Raw genomic sequence first — 14,232 nt, 5'->3', positions numbered from 1 at the left:
ATTATACACAGGGGTTTGTGGTAGTGGACCGAGAACATGAAGGAAGGCAAGCATCTCGGCAATGACTTTTGAGGTATACTATAGAGCTGAAAGGAGAGCGTTCTGTTTGAAGAAGTACTGGCCCTATTTGAACTTTGGCAATGGCATTTGGCAAAGTAGAAATTATGCACGTGTAGCCAAAACATTACTTTTAAAAGATAACCTTATAATTTTCTATGAAATAATGTTCTCGAGAAATATCTCAATAAATCATTTTTGATAGGGTGCCCGTGCGTATTATAGCCAATCATATATCAGTCATGAACATGAAGTGCTCACGTGAAGCATAGCAAAAAAGTGCCCCATATCAGAATGTCTTAAAACAATAAACTAAATAAGCCTAAAAAGAGCTGGCAATGTGTTCATACTTCATTGAAAATTGAGTTCAACTTTAGACACATCAAGTAGGTTAAAGTTTTTACAGAGTATGTGTCGCTGAGATGGAATAGGCCTACATTGGATATGACACATGATTTTATACGGATATGACACTGCCCCTGTGTCCGCGTAAAGCAATGTGCCCAAAATCAATTCATCTTTAAATAGCTTTATTAAAATACATATTCTTTTATGTAATTTAATTTTATAAATACTCTCAATGCCGCCGCTACAGCGTTAACTACACAGTGTTAAACATAATTAAACATAATTACTCCTTCACCACTGCCAGCTATACTGTTAATGCACCCTGGGCAAGCGGGAAGGTGTGACGTTTGGAAAGTGTCCAGGTGTAAAAGCCTTCTCTTTGTCAAGAGGGATAGACACATGGCCATTATGCTCTCAACAAGCCTTTTGATCAGTACAACAGCATAAAGTCATTTAAAAAATAGCAGCCAATTTGCAAATAGCAGTCATTAACACCTCAACAAAGTATTTTATTCTGTTGTTTTATGACGCATGTTCGTCTTTTTAGTATTCGATTCTTATTACTAGTATAGGCCACTGTTTCTGTTTTCAAGATGCTGAGAAAAATATAACTGTATTTTTATCAGCAATAAAATCTCACTTGTCTAACTAGATAATTTACTACATATTGTACTTGATATATGTGTGATAAGCTATATTAAATAACATCAATATAATTTTGAACAGAGAGAGAGAGTGAGAGAGAGACCTACTATGCAGAGAAATTCTAGTTGGGCGCTGTCCAGGGTACAAGGTGCTGAACAATGTGACGACACGCATGTATGAGCATGTCGTGGCGTGTCGTGGCTGAGTAATTACCACTCTTTTCTAACAACCGCCATTTCTACAACTATAGACCTAGTTACAGCGAAGGCAGAAACATATTTAACTCCTTATAGCACGATGGTGGCCTGATTAGACTCAAGACATGAAACACTTTTCAACAAAAACTGAAAAGGTTAAAGACCAAGGAGAGCGACCCATATATTGCACGCGTGAAACAAAGGCGAATTCGATCACTCCATTGATGATACATAGCTTGTAAGTGTTTTCTGAATGTGTCCTTCGTCGTGATCGTACTAACATGTGGTCGGCCTCAAACATGATGCCAAGTAGGCCTACTCTGATAAACGAGCGTAGTGGCACTAATGTAAAGTGTAGACCTAATGAAGAAGAGCAGTACTCGTGCTCTCTAATTTCATGATGTTTGAATGATGTTTGAATTCTTCGTGGGCATAGCCCCCTTAACAATAGGTGTTATCGTGTTGTAAAATAAGTGCTCCTCATCAATGTAGCTAAATAGATTTTTCAAGTCCAAGTATGGGATGAATAACGTCCCATAACCTTAACATATCCCCACGTGCTCCAGTAGGGCTACTGAAGGCTACATTCGATAAGATATCTAATGTATTTTGAACGTATTTGTTGGGCAATTAATAACCAGCACATTAATGCACACTGTTGTATTAGGTCTATAGCTTTCTGCATGCATTAGAAAACTTTGGTATGCTCGATAATAAACAGCCTACAGATCAGGTGAAAATATATCAGCTTATAGAGAGGCCACATATTGTAGGCTTATTGAATAGTGTTTAGAGAACAGAGCAAATCGGTAGACTACGCAGGGCATGTTGAGTGGGCTAACTCACAGAGCCCGTGGCGGACAGAGAAATACTCTAATCTCCAAATGAAATGAACTCAACTGTGTCAATATGACAAAACCCAACTGCTTCCAATACAATGCTATAAAGACCAACGACATCTGATAAAGCGCTTCAAAGTTTGAGCTATTATGAAAAATCATGATTTAAATGTTTAAATAGATGGCGTCTAAATGGTGTCTCTATTCTTGGCTCGCTTTGATTAGGCTCCCGTCCAGAGGGCTGCTTATTTTTTCAGCATTGATACATTTCGATACGTTTCAGAGCTTCATAAGTTTCAGCATTTCTAGTTGTGACATCAGAAATCTCATACTATAAACTCTATCTTATTTATCATGTTATGCATGTGTTATTGTAGCAGTTGTAGTTGCAGAACTTCTTCAAACACTAAAATAAAGTTAATTTAATGCAATAACGTTTTAATAAGTTCTCAAAAGAATGTGCTGACCATACTCTTCAGGGGTGAGGTTGCCAGCTACAGTAGTCTGTAGCCTACCTGATCTGGTCCATGGAAAGAATTAAGAAATTATTTTAACTATGTGATGTATTTGACATGCTACTACGATGCTTATAGCTTTTCAATTGTTTAGTTTTAAGTCCTCTTGCACAAAGACCTCGACCAAACGAATTGACAATAAAACATTTCGATCAAGCACATTTCTATGCTGCGGATAAAAGGGACTTCAACTGTTCATGTCAGCCAGCCCCTTTGAAACAAAAGGGATTGACATAGCATCATAGCAGGAAATATGTTTTTAAAGTTCAATCGTTATGCATTTCTCTATTATATCTCAGCTACATATTTGATCTCAACAGAACGGAATTTACAATATTTTATAGGCCCATTTTTGATTTGAGATTAATCGGGATAGTCCCTCAAAAATATTTCAAATTATATTTTAGAGGAGTGGAAATTATATTCAACTTTCCTTTTCAGAGTTGTATAATTATCGATTTTTAATTGTTTAATTGTCATCAGGCGAGTCTCGTAGGAGAAACAGGGGGGTTATAAACCACACTATCATAAAATCATACTTACTGTAACCTTTGTTTCTCTATTTTTAAAACATTTCTATGAATTACATATTTTTTCTAGGCATATTTGCATGCCACTGTAGCCTAATAGGCTATATTGCAACTTATATGGTGTTTGTAAGCATTTATAAATGTGTGCTGATTGCCTTTGTGTTAATAGTAGCCTATACATTTTAAAGACTATATTGTACTTATGGTAAATACTATTTGACTTCTCCTCGTAATCTTCTATTGTAACCACCCTTTCAGATGTTTTCATCAAATAGCCTATTGAGATTATTTTCATAATGTGTTGGTATTACGTATATCTAGGTCAACTAAATCTCTACTATTATTTCGATCTATTAAGTGACATATATCCATTTCTAGAAAACGTTTGGTCTTTATAAATGCAACATTTGATGTATTTTATTTATTTAATATTTTCTTCTCAAAGGGTCTTTTTTTAAGACACTGAAATAAATCGAAATAAATGTAGCTTTAGCTATACCATTTTCTAAAACAACAGGGACTATGTTTTAGGCTATTTTATCGCAATGACTGTCCTAAGTGAAATTATTGTACTCCATCCCATAAGGGAAAAGGAGCTGCTAAGAGCGCGGCATCTAGTGGCATCCTGTAATCAATGCTCATTAGTAAGTAGGCACGGAAGCGGATGGGAATTCCGTGATTTCTCCACGAAAGCATAGAGCCCATGTATTTAGATGATCTAACTCATGTGTATTATGTCATCTGAACGTGAGACGCTGCTCTAGAATGGACATACACCAGTGTATTAAACACATTCATTAAGCCCCAAAAAGTATAACAAAATAACACAGAGGCCTATATTTAATCATGGCCACTCGCTGTAGGGTTAGTTAACAGTGGGGTCCATTCATGGCGGTGGTGCAGTGTGTATATTTGTAGGGGGAGGTTGAATATATAGAGAGTAGGAAGTCACACAGTAGAGTTATTGTCCTAGCTGTCTCCTAGTCAGAGAGAGAGAGAGAGAGTCTAAGCGTTCTCTTTCAGAGCCTGGTGCTCCAAGTGGCAAAGCCTCAGAATGTTAATGGAGACAGAACAGACCATGGGGGAAGTAGCCAAGACCAACACCACCATTACTGCCAGCCCTACTAGAGACCTGGATCTGTGCACTGGTTCTGGTTCTATCCCCCTTTTGTTTATTGTGAAAAGCGGAAAAGAAAGAGGGAGAAATGTGTTAAGCTCTTCCGTTTGGGTCTCTCTGAGTGATTGATACAGTTCCTGTGTAGTAGGAAGGACACTATAATGTTGCTCACTCACTGCCATCTTGGTGACTGGCCAGTTAAGCCTATGTGTGGGTTATGTCCAAGTGAAGTGATGCGTTTTTTAAATTCATCACATCTCAGTCAAACATATATAATTATATATGTCAACCACAACTCAAACAAGACATTGCCATTTCTCTTGAAAAAAAGAAAATTCTGTATGTTACCTATTTGTAACTTCTTTCACTCTATTGTAATGGCATTGTTATGTTGAAATCTCTGTTGATCCTGTGGAGTTCCAATGTGGTATCAATTTTCTTTAAACTCTTGACCTTCTCAAATGATTGCAAACAATGTACAAACATATTCATTATAGTAGCTTGTAATGCCTCAGCATCAACTCATGCAAAGTGCCATTCCAAATCCATTTCAAGTCTGCCGCTCAAAACAACTTAGAAATATTGTGATCATTTCCAAATGAACATGAATTCAATTATGTATGTACAATCTATATGTGGATGCACACTGTTAACTATATGGGCCATTAAACACAAGAGCACATTACAAACCAGATTTTTCCAGGCCTACCCCCCACATACAGACCATGCCTGCAGAAAGTCAATGTAAGTGTAATATAGATGACTACATAAGGTATTGTGTTTCCCACAGAGAGCAGAGGCTGCATGGTAAACCCAGTGGGTGAAGATAAGATGCCCAAATCGCTGCCAGGCTTCACTGTGCCAGTCTATGCCACATTGGCACCATCTGCTGGTAACGCGGGCCTCTGTCTCAGCCTTGCACTGGAGAACTCAGCATGTCAACTGGACTATAACTATACTTCTCGTATGGAGAACTCTATTGTTCAGCAGTCCATTCTAGGTCAAAAAGGCTCCGTAATTAACAGCTTCTACCCCCAAGCTATAAGACTGCTGAACAATTAATCAAATGGCCACCTTGACTAACCTGTACCCCCACGCATACAGTGCCTTGCGAAAGTATTCGGCCCCCTTGAACTTTGCAACCTTTTGCCACATTTCAGGCTTCAAACATAAAACTGTATTTTTTTGTGAAGAATCAACAACAAGTGGGACACAATCATGAAGTGGAACACATTTATTGAATATTTCAAACTTTTTTAACAAATCAAAAACTGAAAAAATGGGCGTGCAAAATTATTCAGCCCCTTTACTTTCAGTGCAGCAAACTCTCTCCAGAAGTTCAGTGAGGATCTCTGAATGATCCAATGTTGACCTAAATGACTAATGATGATAAATACAATCCACCTGTGTGTAATCAAGTCTCCGTATAAATGCACCTGCACTGTGATAGTCTCAGAGGTCCGTTAAAAGCGCAGAGAGCATCATGAAGAACAAGGAACACACCAGGCAGGTCCGAGATACTGTTGTGAAGAAGTTTAAAGCCAGATTTGGATACAAAAAGATTTCCCAAACTTTAAACATACCAAGAAGCACTGTGCAAGTGATAATATTGAAATGGAAGGAGTATCAGACCACTGCAAATATACCAAGACCTGGCCGTCCCTCTAAACTTTCAGCTCATACAAGGAGAAGACTGATCAGAGATGCAGCCAAGAGGCCCATGATCACTCTAGATGAACAGCAGAGATCTACAGCTGAGGTGGGAGACTCTGTCCATAGGACAACAATCAGTCGTATATTGCACAAATCTGGCCTTTATGGAAGAGTGGCAAGAAGAAAGCCATTTCTTAATGGCGCTACAAAGTATTAACTTAAAGGGGCTGAATAATTTTGCACGCCCAATTTTTCAGTTTTTGATTTGTTAAAAAAGTTTGAAATATCCAATAAATGTCGTTCCACTTCATGATTGTGTCCCACTTGTTGTTGATTCTTCACAAAAAAATACAGTTTTATATCTTTATGTTTGAAGCCTGAAATGTGGCAAAACTTCGCAAAGTTGTACCTCCTGTATATAGCCTCATTATTGTTATTTATTTTGCTTTAGTTTATTTAGTAAATACTTTATTTTCTCTATTTTCTTAAAACTGCATTGTGAGGAGTCTGTTTGAGAAACAGTCCTTGTCACGTTCATTAAAAGGATCGGACCAAGGCGCAGCATGGTATGCGTACATTCTTATTTTTTTAAAGAATGAACACTGAACAAACTAACAAAATAACAAAACAAAACGCTATACAAACGAGTGCTGATAGGCAACTACACATAGACAAGAACCCACGAACACAAAAGTGAAAATGGCTACCTAAATATGATCCCAAATCAGAGACAACGATAAACAGCTGTCTCTGATTGGGAACCATATCAGGCTAACATAGATATACAAAAACCCCTAGACCTACAAAAGTCCTAGACATACGAAAACCCCTAGACATACAAAAACCCCTAGAGTACCCACCCTAGTCACACCCTGACCTAACCAAAATATATAGAAAACAGAGATATCTAAGGTCAAGGCGTGACAGTCCTCAACTGGCAGCTTCATTAAATAGTACCCGCAAAACACCAGTCTCAACATCAACAGTGAAGAGGCGACTACGGGATGCTGGCCTTCTAGACAGAGTGCCTCTGTCCAATGTCTGTGTTCTTTTACCCATCTAAATCTTTTATTTTTATTGGCCAGTCTGAGATATGGCTTTTTCTTTGATAGTCTGCCTAGAAGGCCAGCATCCCGGAGTTGTCTCTTCACTGTTGACGTTGAGACTGGTGTTTTGCGTGTGCTATTTAATGAAGCTGCCAGTTGAAGACTTGCGAGGCATCTGTTTCTTAAACTAGACACTAATGTACTTGTCCTCTTGCTCAGTTGTGCACCGGGGCCTCCCACTCCTCTTTCTATTCTGGTTAGAGCAAGTTTTTGCTGTTTTGTGAAGGGAGTAGTAAACAGCGTTCTACCAGATCTTCAGGTTCTTGACAATTTCTTGCATGGAATAGCCTTCATTTGTCAGAACAAGAATAGACTGACGAGTTTCAGAAGAAAGATCTTTGTTTCTGGCCATTTTGAGCCTGTAATCGAACCCACAAATGCTGATGCTCTAGATACTCAACTAGTCTAAAGACGGCCAGTTTTATTTCTTCTTTAATCAGAACAACAGTTTTCCGCTGTGCTAACATAATTGCAAAAGGGTTTTCTAATTATCAATTAGCCTTTTAAAATGAAAAACTTGGATTAGTTAGTTATTAGTTTTATTCCATAAAAAAATCTGCCGTTTCCAGCTACAATAGTCATTTACAACATTAACAATGTCTACACTGTATTTCTGATCAATTTGATGTAATTTTAATGGACATAAAGGACATTTCTAAGTGACCCCAAACTTTTGAAAGGTACTGTAAATTTATAGCTGTGTCCAAACTTTTGACTGTTACTATATATATATATATATATATATATACATCAATTAAATGTTTCAAAGATAATAAGCTGTCAAGAAGACATGTTATCCATTACAACTGTAATCGCAGGAGATTTAACATTAGTTGAAACAGTGCCTTTAGATTTATTTTCAAACTATGAAAGTAAGATCTTGGTCCGTATCCACAAAGCGTCTCAGAGTAGAAGTGCTGATCCAATTTGTAAGTCGCTCTGGATAAGAGCGTCTGCTAAATGACTTAAATGTAAATGTTAAATGTAGGATCTGTATTATTAATTTTGATCTAAAAAGCAAAACTGACTCTAGATCAGCACTCCTACTCTGAGATGCTTTGTGGATATTGACCCTGGTGTAGGAAAGAGAATTCAACTCAGCATTCTGTTCTCCATTCTGAATAATTGGCAAAACCTTGATGTAAGGGCGCAAGGCGAGATCCAGATGCAGACACAGGAGGCAGGTGGTTAGAGTCGTAGTTGTTAATTTATATCCAAAAGGAGTAGGCAAGAAAATGGTTGTGGACAGGCAAATGGTCAAAACCAGATTCTGAGTCTGAGGTACAGTGTGCAGACAGGCGCGGTGTCAGGGCAGGCAGAAGGGTCAGGCAGGCGGGTACAGAGTCCAGAAAAAAACAGGCAAGGGTCAAAACCGGGAAGATTAGAAAAAGGGAATAGAAAACAGGAAAAACACACTGGTTGACTTGAAAACATACAAGACAAATTGGTACAGAGAGACAGGAAACAGGGATAAATACACTGGGGAAACAGATCAGGGCGCAACAGTAACCCCCCCTTCTAGGGACCTGGGCGAATACATGGCTGACCTGGGTGTCAGCGGTGAAAAGAGGGCGATGACAGCCGGGTCCAGAATGTCTTTAGCAGGAACCCAGCATCTCTCCTCCGGACCATAACCCTCCCAGTCAACCAAGTACTGGAGACCCCTGCCCCGTGGCCGAACCCTCAGGAGTCATCTCACCTTATACGCCGGCTGGCCGTCAATGACCCAGGGGGAGGGATGGGCCTAGAAACGGAAGACAGTGGACTGTGAGACAAGGGCTTAATCCTGGACACATGAAAAGTAGGATGAACACGGAGGGTACGGAGCAACAGCAGACAGACAGCAGTGGGACTAATGACTCTATAAATGGGGAAAGGACCAATGAAACAGGGGGAAAGTTTACGGGATTCTACCCGGAGGGGTAGGTCCCGAGTGGATAGCCATACCCTCTGCCCGACCCGTTAGCAAGGTGTCAGAGTCCGGTGACGGTCTGCTTGTCGATGATACCTGGAGGTTGCCTTGGGAAGAGCCGCCCGAGCTCTTTTCCAGGTACGCTGACAGCGGCAGATGAACATCTGGGCTGAAAGTATGTTGACCTCCTCTTCTTTCTCTGGAAAGAGCAGGAGCTGATATCTCATGGAGCATTCGAAGGGGGATAGTTAAGTTACCAAGCAGAGGAGAGTGTTCTTGGCATATTCCACCCAGACCAGTTGCTGACTCCAGGTGGTGGGGTTACTGGCAACAAGACACCGGAGTGCCGTCTTCATATCTTGATTAGCTCGCTCCGACTGGCCATTGGACTGGGGATGAAACCCGGGGAACAGGCTGGCCGACGACCCGATAAGGGTGCAGAAAGCCTTCCAGAATCGGGAAAAAAACTGAGGACCCCGATCTGAGACAATGTCGACCGGGAGTCCATGGATTCGGAAGACATGCTGCACCATGAGCTGGGCCTTGTCCTCGGTGGAAGGTAATTTAGGAAGAGGGATGAAATGGGCGGACTTGGAGAACCTGCCAACCACCATCAGCATGGTGGTGTTGCCATCTGACGGAGGAAGCCCAGTGACAAAATCCAGGGAAATAAGGGATCAGAGCTGATGAGGAACAGGAAGTGGCTGAAGGAGAACAGACAGAGCTTGCCGCGGAGTCTTGCTTTGAGCACACACCATGCATGCGGCAACGAAGGCCGAGACATCAGGAGCCATGGTGGGCCACCAGAAGCGCTGTCGGAGGAAAGCCAGCGTACGACAAGCACCAGGATGACAGGTAAGCCTGGAGGAGTGAGCCCATTCCAGGACTTGGGACTGGACTGAATCAGGAACGAACATCTGGTTAGCCAGGCCTTCCCCAGGGTCTGGCTGGGAACATTGTGCTTTGCGAACCAGAGCCTCAATACCCCAGACAACCGCAGCTGCCAAACATGAGGCAGGGAGGATGGTTTCTGATTCCGAGGGTGTGGCAGCGGAACTGTACAGGCGGGAAAGGGCATCCGGCTTTGCATTTTTGGACCCTGGGCGGTAGGAGATGGTGAAATTAAACCCAGTGAATAACAGAGCCCACCGGGCATGCCTAGAGTTAAGGCAGTTGTCTGTGTGGAGATATTCCAAATTCTTGTGGTCGGTCCAAACTAAAAATGGATGTTCCTCCCCTTCCAGCCAATGCCTCCACTCCTCCAGGGTCATCTTTACTGCTAGGAGTTCCCGGTTGCCAATGTCATAGTTCTCCTCCGTCGAGTTGAGACATGAAGGCACAGGGATGAAGCTTTTGGTCCTTGACGGATCGCTTGGAAAGAACGGCCCCTACTCCCACGTCGGAAGCGTCAACGTCCACCACAAACTGACGGGTCAGATCCAGATGGATGAGGATGGGGGCAGTGGTGAATCTTTGCTTCAAGTCTACAAAAGCCTTGTTTGCTGCTGGGGACCATGTGAACGGTACCTTGGGAGAGGTGAGTGCAGAGAGGGGAGCCGCCAGGTTTCTGTAGCCCCGAATGAAACGGCGGTAAAAATTAGCAAACCCCAGAAACCACTGTAGCTGCACCCTGGACGTGAGTTGGCGCCAATCCACCACCGCTCTCACTTTTTCCGGATCCATCTGAACATTCCCTTCAGAGATGATGTATCCCAGAAAAGTGATTGTGGAGAGGTGGAACTCGCACTTCTCCGCTTTAACAAACAATTGGTTCTCCAGAAGGTGCTGAAGAACTTGTCAAACATGGAGAACGTGTTCCTGGGCAGAACGGGAAAAAACCAGGATGTCATCGAGGTATACAAAACAAACCGATTCAACGTGTCCCGGAGCACATCGTTAACCAGAGCCTGGAAGACAGCAGGATCGTTAGTGAGTCAAAATGGCATGACTAGGTACTCATAGTGTTTACTTGCTGTATTGAAAGCAGTCTTCCACTCGTCTCCTTCACGTATCCGGACAAGGTGTGGTAGGCATTCCGGAGGTCCAGTTTAGAAAAGATGGTTTCCCCCTGGAGAGGTTCGAAAGCCGAGGCGAGGAGTGGTAGCGGGTACCGGTTCTTGATGTCATTGAGTCCCCGGTAATCAATACATGTACGCAGGGTCTTGTCCTTCTTTCCTACAAAGAAGAACCCTGCACCGGCAGGAGAGGCCGAATGGCGAATGCTTCCAGCCGCCAGAGAGTTATCAATGTACTCCTCCATGTCCTTGGTCTCAGGGCCAGACAGGGAATAAATCCGGCCTCGAGGCGGTGTGGTGCCCAGGAGGAGGTCAATCTCACAATTGTAAGGACAGTGTGGAGGAAGGGAGGTAGCACGAGCCTTACTGAAAACCTCCCGGAGGTCATGATACTCTGTGGGAACGGCAGAGAGATCTGAGGCCAAACTTAACCCAGCAGGCAGAGGTTTATGGGAAGGCTGCGCTACCTTCAGGCAGTGTGAGTGAGAATGGTCTCCAACCCAGGATTGAACCCATGGTCCAGTCAATATTGGGATTGTGCTTCTGGAGCCAAGAAAATCCCAAAACAATAGGGATGCAAAGAGACTCAATGAGAAGCAGTTGTATTGACTCACTGTAATGACCAGAAATACGCAGAGTCCTGGGAACTGTGCTGTGTGTGACTCTGCCAATTGAACGGCCGTCCAGTGCTCTGGCATCCATGGGAACGGAAAGGGGTTGAGTGGGAATAACTAGTTCAGATACCAGGGTAGCGTCCATGAAACTCCCATCAGCCCCAGAGTCAATGAGCACCGGAAAAAACTGACTGGTCTCCCCACAGCAGAATAATAGCAAAAGGGGTACGGGTAATAGGAATTAGGGAATTCCCAATCTGACACACCAGAGTACTTGTACCAACTAATGATCTAGGTCTTCTCACTGGACAGGTAGCAATGAAATGCCCCACAATAAAGACAACTGTTGGAGCTTAGCCTATGTGAACGTTCCCTGGGTGATAATCTAGCTCTTTCCAGTTGCATAGGTTCTGGTGTATCTGATTCACCCGTTGTCGATGATTCTCGAGGGAGCTCGGGTGGCTTCAGAACCTCTCAGAAAAACAATCCTCGGGGACTTCCGGGTTCCCTCGGAGGAGAGCGAGCCACTACGGATGAATGAGTGTGCCCAAGACAAGACCTCCTCTCACTCCTGCGTTCCCTTAGGCGTCCATCAATTCTAATGGTGAGGGCGATGAGAGAGTTGAGGTCCACCGGTAGTTCCCAAGCAGCTAGCTCATCTTTTACCACCTCAGATAATCCGTGAAGAAAAGTATCGAAAAGAGACTACGGATTCCAGGCACTCTCGGCGGCCAACGTGCGAAAATCAATTGCGTAGTCTGCCACACTACGGGAGTTTTGACGTAATTCCAGAAGTTTACTGGCCGCCTCTCTCCTGGATACCGGAGAATCGAATACCTTCCTCACTTCTGCCATGAAATCCTCCAGATGACAACAAATGGCGGATTGTGGCTCCCAAACTGCCGTAGCCCAGGAGAGCGCCCTTCCCAACATTAGCGTAATAACAGACGCTATCTTAGATCGGTCTGAAGGAAACAAAGATGGCTGTAGCTCACAGACAAGAGATCAGTGAGAAAGTAAACCCCGGCAGGTACCAGGATCCCCAGAATATCGCTTCGGAAGAGCTAAGTGGGGTTCTCAGGGAGCCGGGGTAGGCTGTACAAGCTCACCACTAATAGGAATAAATTACTGGGTGGTTGAGGTTTCTCAGAGGTGGCAGGCAGCCTCTGAGCTAATTCCCTGATTTGCTCCATAATCTCCTTAAATCCTTGGTTGTGGCGCTCCGTCAAGGAACGGAACCCTTCCCGAAGGTCCTGTACAGCTCCTCATGTCTCCTAATAGTGGCTCCCTGCAGGGAGACAGTGTGGCAGAGCTGGTCCAAGTCTGTCATGGCCAGTTTGTACAATAAGGGCACAAGGCGATACCCAGATGCAGACACAGGAGGCAGATGGTTAGAGACTTAGTTGTTTATTTATATCCAAAAGGAGTAGGCAAGAAAATGGTCGTGGATAGGCAAGGTCAAGGTCAAAACCAGATTCTGAGTCCAAGAGGTATAGAGTGGCAGACAGGCTCGATGTTATGCCAGGCAGAAAGGTCAGGCAGGCGGGTACAGAGTCCAGAGAAAACAGGCAAGGGTCAAAACCGGGAAGACTAGAAAAAGAGAATAGAAAACAGGAGAATAGGGAAAACACGCTGGTTGACTTGAAAACATACAAGATGAACTGTCACAGAGAGACAGGAAATACAGGGATAAATACACTGGGGAAAATAAGCTACACCTGGAGGAGGTGGAGACAAACACATGAACAGGTAAAACAGATTTTGACACGAGATTTTGTAAGTGGAAAAAAATGTATCCACAAATTGGATGCTTTTCCATTGACTCTGTACATTGAACTTAAAAGTGATATTAAAGTGATATTAATGTTAGATTATTTTGTTGCATTAATTATTACATGTACTTTAATGCAAGTTGGCATGCACATACACATGCTAATTTATGGTCCTTCTCTTTGGCGCACGCACGCACGCACGCACACACACACACACACACACACACACACACACACACACACACACACACACTTCAAATTTATTTATATAGCCCTTCGTACATCAGCTGATATCTCAAAGTGCTGTACAGAAACCCAGCCTTAAACCCCAAACAGCAAGCAATGCAGGTGTAGAAGCACAGTGGCTAGAAAAAACTCCCTAGAAAGGCCAAAACCTAGGAAGAAACCTAGAGAGGAACCAGGCTATGTGGGGTGGCCAGTCCAGATTATAACAGAACATGGCCAAGATGTTGAACACGGTCAGGTGGACTGGGGACAGCAAGGAGTCATCATGTCAGGTAGTCCTGAGGCATGGTCCTCAGGCTCAGGTCCTCCGAGAGAGAGAAAGAGAGAAAGAGAGAATTAGAGAGAGCACACTTAAATTCACACAGGACACCGAATAGGACAGGAGAAGTACTCCAGATATAACAAACTAACCCTAGCCCCCCGACACATAAACTACTGCAGCATAAATACTGGAGGCTGAGACAGGAGGGGTCAGGAGACACTGTGGCCCATCCGAGGACACCCCCGGACAGGGCCAAACAGGAAGGACATAACCCCACCCACTTTGCCAAAGCACAGCCCCCACACCACTAGAGGGATATCTTCAACCACCAACTTACCATCCTGAAACAAGGCTGAGTATAGCCCACAAAGATCTCCGCCACGGCACAACCCAAGGGAGGGGGG

Source organism: Oncorhynchus masou, chromosome 1 (assembly GCF_036934945.1).
Source record: "Oncorhynchus masou masou isolate Uvic2021 chromosome 1, UVic_Omas_1.1, whole genome shotgun sequence".
Classification (NCBI taxonomy): domain Eukaryota; kingdom Metazoa; phylum Chordata; class Actinopteri; order Salmoniformes; family Salmonidae; genus Oncorhynchus; species Oncorhynchus masou.
The sequence above is the reverse complement of the archived record's forward strand: the minus strand, read 5'-3'. Positions refer to the sequence as shown.